At 46.3% G+C, this 8,973-nt stretch overlaps 1 long non-coding RNA gene across 1 annotated transcript; it reads left to right on the forward strand.

Annotated features, from left to right (window-relative positions):
• Positions 1 to 246: 246 nt before the first annotated feature.
• Positions 247 to 2,446, forward strand: LOC125693408 (uncharacterized). Its single transcript, XR_007377090.1, has 3 exons — positions 247 to 764; positions 1,361 to 1,431; positions 1,857 to 2,446. It is a non-coding gene; the product is annotated as an uncharacterized LOC125693408 (long non-coding RNA).
• Positions 2,447 to 8,973: the final 6,527 nt, after the last annotated feature.

The following is an 8,973-nucleotide window of genomic DNA, read 5'->3' on the forward strand; positions in this document are numbered from 1 at the left end:
GCGTGGGGACATTGGGGGCACAGAAAGGACCATGGGGATGTGGAGGGTGGGTGGATGAACACTGGGAGGCACTGGGAGGAGGGCATGAGGTCATGGTGTGGGTTTGGGGACACTGGGGAGGTGACTGTGGGGGCACTGGGGATGGGATGAAGGGAATGGGGACACTGGGGGCACAGAGGTGGGCATGGGGACGTGGGGGTGAGAGTGGAGATGGAGCACTGGGACATTGGGATGGGTGGGGGGACATTGAAAGCACCCGCAATGCAAAATGGGCTGATGCACAGTGACCATGGGGTGATGTATTCTTTTTTCTGTTGTTTCATGGCTGTATGGGAACTGTGAAGTCACAACCTAAAACAGTGATTGAGCACTTGGTGAGGGGTGTAGCCCTGCAAGCACTGGTTGGAGCAGTTCACCTAAGATGGGATGGGGCTCAGCCTGGCTCCACCCTTCCCTGACCACATTTAAGGGCTGGAAAGCATTGTGGCAGCATCTCTTCTTGGAGACTGTCTCTTTTGGGGTGGGGGATCTTTTCTTTATGTTAGGGCTGTGAGCTTCTCCCTGTTTGTGGGGTGCGTGCGCAGCGCGTGTGTGTGTTTGTTTGTTTTTTGAGGAGGGTGAGATTCCTGACCATGTTGAAGGGCAGCATGTCTACCTGGAGGCTGTTTTCTTTGGAGCATGAGTGAGTGTTGGCCCTTGGCATGGGGCCATGTTTAAGGGCTGGCAGCCATCTCTACCTGCAGAATGCCTTCCAGGGAGTGTGGGTGAGTATTGGTCCTCAGGAAGGGGTGAGTGATTTCTTCTTAATTTCAGGGCTGTGAGCTCTGCCATTTTTTGCATATCCTGAACTGGATTAGAGCAGTATCTGTTATGTGTGTCCTTAAAATGCTCTTCAAGTTCTCCCTAAGGGAGATAAGGGTGTTATTTCCCTTTCTCTGAGCTGGTGATGGAAGGACTGATACATGTTTCAATCTTTCATTGCTCCCTCATTTCCAGAACGCTTCAGTCAGCCCCAAGATGATGCTGGTTGGCTGACTGTGCGCTACAGCTCTGGGAATGCTCAGAGCTAATGCCCTTTTCCATAAACAGGTTCTGAATTCTCTAGATCCTGTCTGCAAATCTTCTTAGACTCATTACCTTCTGGTTGAGCCTCTGTTCCCTCTTTTATGATTCTCACCTCATAGTCTCCGACCTGAGGCTCCAAACATGGTTTGTCTGCTCCAACCTCATCCCAGCCTTTTTAGTAACTAATTCACAGTGCTATATTAATTCCACCTGTGCAGAATTGCTTAAGGGTGCTCTGTTGTGTATTGTTATGTATTAATATATGTTCTATGTCTCTTCTGATCTCATTTTGCAGCTTGATGGGGTATAAGGATTACCAGGGCTCCTCTAATCAGTGGTATAAGCACTGTGAAATCTGCGGAGCAGGTAATGAAACATCATGAGCTGCTTATATGCAGGCAGGTTCGTAATGACTGTGGGAAGCTCACTTAGGGACTGAATGGGGTTACCCCATGCTTTAATTCTTGAAGTTGAATGTTTTGCACTGCAATTGTTTTGCAACGTTAACAATTGTTAATCACTCCTAGCCATCCTTGGCTTTGCTGCGCACACCTGTCCAATTGATACCAGCTTTTTCATCACCTCAGAGGCTTCCAAACAACAAAAAAAAAAGCACGACAAAATCAATTTGATTATTTATTTATTGATTTACAGATATTCTTACGTGCTTAGCAGAGGTTTGCTGGGTGTAGAGAAGTTTTCCTTGGTTTTCTTCGTCTTTTTCCAATTGACGTAATTTTCTCCTCCCTCAACCCCCATCTAACTGCATTCTTCCTCTGCCATCACGGCAGGGAGAAGAGCGCCAGAAGCTGCGGCGCGGCTGCGCGTCGAGCCAGTCGTTGTTGTTTCCACGGTCTCCGGTGCCCCCTCGTGGCCAATAGGTGGAATTGCGGCCGTGTTTGGCGCCGCAGGCAATGCGCACAGGCACGCGGCGGTGATGTACTCGCGGTGCATTCCTCGCTCTGCGCAGCAAATCCGCCGAGCTTTGTTATGGTTAATCCTCGAGGCAACAGAGCGCATGCGCTAGGACACTCGTAACTAGCATTCAAATCTACAAAGCCTCGAGGTGCAGGCGAGCAGTCGATTCCTGGAGCACTGGCTCTTCCAATCGGTCGTGCTCCTTGTCCATTTCCTCGGACGGTTTGACACTCGAGCCTGCCTCGGGAACAGCCTATTCTGGCTCCCAGCGGCCCCTGCGCCCCTCGCACGCGTAATGAGGAGTCGAAAACAACGCACGCGTAGGTGAGTACTCGAAACTAATCATGCGAAATAACCGGCCGGGGCTGGCGCGCCCATAACTTTCTCGAGACAGGCACGCGCGCAGTGCGGTGTATGGGCTTGGGCGTGCGTAGCGCTGTGCTGAGAGTAGCGTGTGCGTAGTGCTGAGCCGATACCAGCACCTGCGCAGTTCTGTGCCGGGACCGGTGCTTGAGTGAAGGAGTGCCTGATTCGCGCATGCGTGTTGCTTTCCCGAGACATGCTTGCTCCGGGTTGCTGTCATTTCGGTGCTGCTGCACGCCGGTACCGCGCAAGCGAATCTCCGAGCTGATCGTGTTCTACTGCCGCTGCGAGGGCTAGGGAATGGTGCAGGGCTGGGGGTGGAAGGGGGCGTTTGCTATTACCTACAGGACTGATTAGCTGAGCAGAGTGTTAGAACGGCACTTCCGCATTTTGTACGCGCATGCTTTGTGCTGCTTGCGGGACGCAGCGGCCGTTCCGCGCATTGGCCAGGAGGTGGCAGCAGAGACCGCGGAAAGAACTTTTCCGACGGGATTGGCGGGGAGCAGCGGCGCAGTGCCTGGCGATCCGGTCTGTGTGCTGTGAGGACGGGAGAGGGGCACGAAGTTAGAAGTGGAGGGGTTGTGGGGGGAAAGACGAAGAAGAAAGAAGGAACCTACTCCAAACCCAGGAGAGCTGTGCCAAGTGCATATAAATAGCTTTAAAAAAAAAAAAGTTTTTTTTTCTTTTTTTTCTTCTTTCTTTTTGCCAACGTCTCTTGCATTGTTTCTAAATATTCAAATACCAAAATGCAACTGCCCAGCAAATCTAATGATAATGGGATTAGAGCCCATTGGCAGAAAGTGCAGGGCCATATTAATGTTCACTCAGCCTCTGTCTTGTTTATACTTCCACGTATTTTTCTTCAAAAGCCTTTCTTTCACTGCAGGTTTCATTTTTTGCTTTCTGTTCTTTTCATGCCATAAAATGGGAAGTTTTAGGTCCTAGCAAGTCTAAGCAGCCAGATCTAGCACAAAGCTGCAGTTTTGAGTTCTGTGTGGACCATTACAGTGTTCCTACAAAGATTAACAAAAGCTGCAGTTCTCCCCCTCAGTTTACAGATGGAAAAAATTAATTCACCTGCCTAGAAAGAATTGATGTGTCACAGCTGCTGTTGGCAAGATGGCCCGAGAGTTGTGTGGGTGCATCTGGCTGTGAGAGGAATGTCTCTGTGGAAGGACAGCTTGTTCCCCCCTCTGATGGGGGCAGCTTCTCAGCTGCCCTACCCTGGTCTTCCTGCAGCTGGACAGATAGCCCAGAAGGGCACGGGGTACGCAGACTCTCCCCGGCCAGCTGCAGCAGTCGCTCCTGCCAGCACTCCCTTTCCCCCCGACCATTCCCATTTCGCAGGCTGGAGCCCTGTGTGGCAGAGGAGGAGAGAGGTGCAGGCAGAAGGAAAACAGGGTGCTGGGATTCCTCCAGCTCGCTGCCAGCTGTCTTCTCTGACATTTTGGGGGTGGGCAGGGGACTGTGGGAGCACCCTCAAGGCTCTGGGCAGGAGGGAAGGAAGCAAAGATGCAGCTGCAGGCAGCGGGCTCTGAGCTGGAGCAGTGCGGCCGGGCACTGTACAGCTCACAGCCTGGGCACAAGGAGCAAGTTTGTCCAGCTGAGGGCTGCAGGGCTGTCCTTATCAAGCACTCCCCTGTCCCACAGGTCTGCAGTGACTGCACCAGTTGCTCGAGTTCTTCAAATTGAAGGAGCTCAGAACTGACAAGAACCCTGACCAAAGCAGGTAATGGCAACATATGCACACAGGTACACACCTGATACAGAATCTGGCACTTGACAGTCCTCCCAGAGCTTCTTGCTGCTTTTTAGGCTGCTCTACAGCTATTCTGTTCTTTTCCCCCTCATTCCCCTATGTCTTGCCCTTTCCTTCGCCCTGTGCCTTCCCCAGTCCTTTTTCAGGCTTTCTCCTTTCTTTCCTCACTTCCTTCCCTGTGCCTTCTGCCTGTGACGACCCCATGTTCTGCTGCTGTTCTCAGCTGACGATCCTTAAACTGCACTTTTCAAAGACAGGGGATCAGGCTGCATACTATCACTGACTTAGAAAGAAAAAGCAAGTACAGTATTATGTATAGATAACGAACTCCTGCTTGAAAACCAATAGCATCTCCACATCCTGGAGCGTCACCATCACCCCCAGGTTGGGCTGCTCATCTGCCCTGCAGTGCTGCTCAAATGGCACCGGCACCTCCCGGCACGGCCTGCCACCTCCCTGTGTCACCTCTACGTGTCACCTCATCTCACCTCTGCAGATCTGACCCCACACCTTCACCTCATGTCCCCCCATGTCCTGACACGTCCCTGTGTCCCCACACATCCCCTCATGTCTCAAGTCCCCCCACATCCCCTGCCCCAGTTCAGTCCATGCTGATGTCACCACGGGATTGAGGACGGAGGCAGGGATGCCTGTGGGGTGCGTGGAGTCCCGGGACAAGTTGATGGCTGTGCACAAGGAGGTGATGGTGCCCTCGGCACACGGCTGTGACGGGGGGGTGTGAGTCATTGCTCCCAAAATGGGGCTTGTGCCCCATGCATGTGAGCAAGTAGTATGGGGAGTGCTTTCTGGAGATGATTTGTCTTTTCTCCAAATCTGCAGCGACTTCAGCCATCCCGCGTCGTACCGCAGCAGAAATGGGGCACTGCTGTACGTCAGCGATCTCTGACTCAAGCACAGGGGCTGCACAAAGGACACACGCTGCAGCCTCCCTGTTTCTGTGGGGTTTTGGATTGATGTTTGAGCCAAGAGGCCTCATGGTGCCATACAGGCAGGTGCTGGGTTCACCCACTGAGGACGCCAAATCCTAAAATAATGTCACAGCGGTCTTTAATCGCTGTGCGAGGAGATGACGTGCATTTCTCCCTGGGGAGCTGTAAGCTGACACCGCAGTGTGGCAGACAGCACCAAAAAGGGATGCCATGCTGTACTTTCCTACCCTAGTAACTCCTGGTTCTGCTGGTACACCTCTTGTACCTGGAGCTGGCTCTCCATCTGGCTGAGACGTCATCTTTAACACTTCAAAACAAGCCTAAGGAGAAAAGATTTTTGTGATATGACATGAAAATAGACAGCACAAATATAGACCAGGATAACAGAAGATGTACACGCTGGGTGTTGAATCTCATTTGGAAACCAAACCACAGGTGAGAAGTCCTATTTTATTTGGTTCATTTTTGCTGATCTCTCAGAGGATCAGGAGGTCAGTAGATGTAAACTAGAGATGCATCACAGGGATATTCAATCAAGGTGATGCAACACATATCTAATTGTTTTTTCATAATTACAATGACTAATAGATATTAACGTGATAGTGACTCTCTTCCTAGCTTAATATATGTTAACGCTAAATTTGAAACTGGCATCCTAATAAATAGGGCTTCTGAAAGAGGCATGCTGACAAAAGCGTGGTTTTACCTACTTGTTTTTCATTGTAATATCAATATATTGAAACATTTGCACAGGGTCAAGTAATTGTGAGGGGGTAAAACAGCACATGAGGTTATAATTACTATGTTAGGTAAAGCAGAGCATTATCAGTCTTCATTGTTGTTTTTTTTTTTTTTTCTTTCCTTCCAGTTACTTGACAGTCCAGGAAATTTTTCACAGCTGAGCCATTGTGTTTTCTTCAGAAGTTAGAAATAAGATTGGCAGATTCATGTCTGTATTCACCCACGCAGCAAAGTACTGAAGAACTGCATTATTTTATCCCACTCTTCGGTGAGTTTCTATTATAATTTACCATGTAAGAACAACTTCTTTGTAATGCCTCCCTTGTAGAAAAATGACGTGTTTATCTTCATTGCCAACCCTTGATTTCCAGTGCATGTTCAAAATAGTTGATGGGTGAAGGAATGCTGGCTGGTTTTAAGCTAAGAAAAAAGCCTCCACAAGTTCACATTCAGTACAGTGCGTACACTTTTATTTTTGCTAGATGGTCTGCTGGTTTCTCCAGTCTTCTTATGTAACACGAGGGAACATTTTGTTGTTTGAATTTCTATAACTGCCTATTTTCTGTGTTCAGAGGAGTAGATTCCCTTACATATGGGGTATTTTTAACTGGGTAGTGTAACTCGGAGTAATAACACATAAAAACAATCTTCTGTGTTGGCTGTTTGAAAGAAAGCTGTTTATTCATTAGAAATGTTAGAAACATAATAATCCCATTTGGTAGTTAGTTTTTCATCAGCCTATTAAGTTCCGAGTAGAAAATAGCACTTAAGTTCAATTGCATGTTTGAAGCAAGTCTTAATGACATACACCTTTTTAAATATCCCTCAGTAATGCATGCTATTATTGTGCTCAGGACCACTGGATCACCTCGTCTTAATGGTTGAAAAATGGCATGCAAAAAATCTTTATCTGGAAGAATATGACAACTGAGATTTTTTTATTGGTACATGATAGCACAATAAATTCTGTCACCTGTAATTAACTTGATGCCATAGTTCACTGCTGCAGATCTTAATGTAAAGATTGCTGGGGCAATGCTTTCAGGGCCAAAACTTCAGCCAGACTGTTGTGTGTGTGAAGGAAAGCACTGTAAATCTCTGAATTCTGTATGGATGGGGCCTTATAAATATTTCTATAATTGTAAGCCCGTTTCTATAACTGTAAGCCCGTTAGTCCAAACCAGATAAGGAGTCTAATTTTGGAGCTGGAGATAGTGTAACACTGTTACTAGTTGATACTTGCTATGTGATTGCATTCTAGGATTATGTAATAAACAAAAGAACTGCCTCATAGAAGAGAAGGACTTATTAATTACAATGCAGTAGTGATCTTGTTTTTGGTGTTATTATTGCATATGTATATCTGCCTTTGCATTGTTAGTTCTAGAAGATACTGTCTACAGGTATTGCTGACAATTAAAAAAAAATATAAATTACAATTCTTATTTATTCTTGGAAATATATTTCTTTGCTTGCTATGAATCAGTTAATACTGAGCCATGATATTTTGCTGTGCTAGTGCACTTTATTGAATGTATCAAAGTACATAAGACATATTGATATTGTAACAATTAAACATAGAAACAAAGACTGTGTCTAAAAAACCATTCCAAAGTTTTAGGAAGGAAGGATTATTATAGAATTCTGAGACTGCCTGATACAAGAAGAAAGTGGTTTAGGCAGATTCACATCATTTGACTTAACACACTCATTCTATATAAAAGAATTTAATCTCCAAGACTGGCAAGCCGAATTTTTAACAGGAACACTGCTACGCAAATCAAAGAGCACTTCTGTTGTCATGCTATGTACTAACTGCCAGACACTTGTTTGCTTTACAAAATATGCATTAATTTATCAAATTACCCCGCAAAATAAACAAAACTGAAGAAAACCTATGCATTTAAAGTGGTTAGGATTTGACAAAGAAAAAATAGAAAAGGTTCAAAAGTAGCAAATCCAATTTTTGGTTCTTCAGAAACAAGCTCATTTCAGGTAAAAGCTATTAGCTACTGCTATCTAAAGAAAATACAATTGATAATGTTCAGTGTTACAAATAAGAACTAATTTTGAAAAGATAACTAGTGGATTTCATGATGGCATGACTACATGAGCAGATGAGGAAAATGCTTGATGTCATCTACCTTAAGGTCAGCAGAGACTTGGACGTAGTCCCCATCATATCCTTCTTTTCCAATTCAAAATGTGTGGATTTGAAAGGTGGACTGATGAACAAAGTTTAGTCTAGTCATACCTTGAGAGTGGTGGTCATTGGCTCAATGTCTGGCTTGAGAAAGTAACAAGTGGTGCTCCTCAGGGGTCAGTACTGGGACCAATGCTCTTTAATATCTTCAGCAGTGACATTGACAGTGGGATCAAGTACATTCTCATCAAGTTTGTGGATGACAGCAAGCTATGTGATAAGGTGAAGATGACTGAGGGATGGGATGCCACTGAGAGAGACTTAGCCAGCCTTTGTCAGTGGGACAAGGAGAAGCTCATGAGGTTCAAAAAATCCAAGTGCAAGGTACTGCACATGGGTAATGGCAACCAACCCCTTGTATCAGCACAAGTTGAAGGATGTCAGGACAGAGAACAGCCCTGCCACAATGGGCATAGGGATACTAGTAAATAGCAAGTGGACATGAAGTAGCAGTGTGTACCCTCGCAGCCCAGAAAGCCACTCCTGTCCTGGACTGCACCAAAAGAATTGTGGTCAGCAGGTCAAGGTAGATGATCCTGTCCCTCTGCTCTGCATTGGTGAGACCACATCTGGAGTACTCCATCCTGACGTGGAGTTCTCGAGTACAGGAGAGGCATGGATCTCCAGCTTTAAAATTAGACTCCTTATCTGGTTTGGACTAACGGGCTTACAGCTGGTCAGAAAAAGACTCGTGTAAATAATAAGGACAGAGAACTTTCTAAAAAGTAAGCAGCTAATCAGCAGTATTTAACCTGTAGGAAAAAAAAAAATTACTGTGCTTTGACTAATTATAGAAATATTTATAAGGCCCCATCCATACAGAATTCAGAGAATATATTATATTGCTTCATTGTTTGAAGACTGATTCAACCTTAATGTGTCTGTTAAGCTGCAGTAGGTAGAGACCTTGACTACAGCTTGCCCAGCCCTGAGCTTGGCCGTCACAATCGCGTAGGCACTACTCCTGGAAAGCT

Source organism: Lagopus muta, chromosome 5, assembly GCF_023343835.1.
Source record: "Lagopus muta isolate bLagMut1 chromosome 5, bLagMut1 primary, whole genome shotgun sequence".
Lineage (NCBI taxonomy): Eukaryota > Metazoa > Chordata > Aves > Galliformes > Phasianidae > Lagopus > Lagopus muta.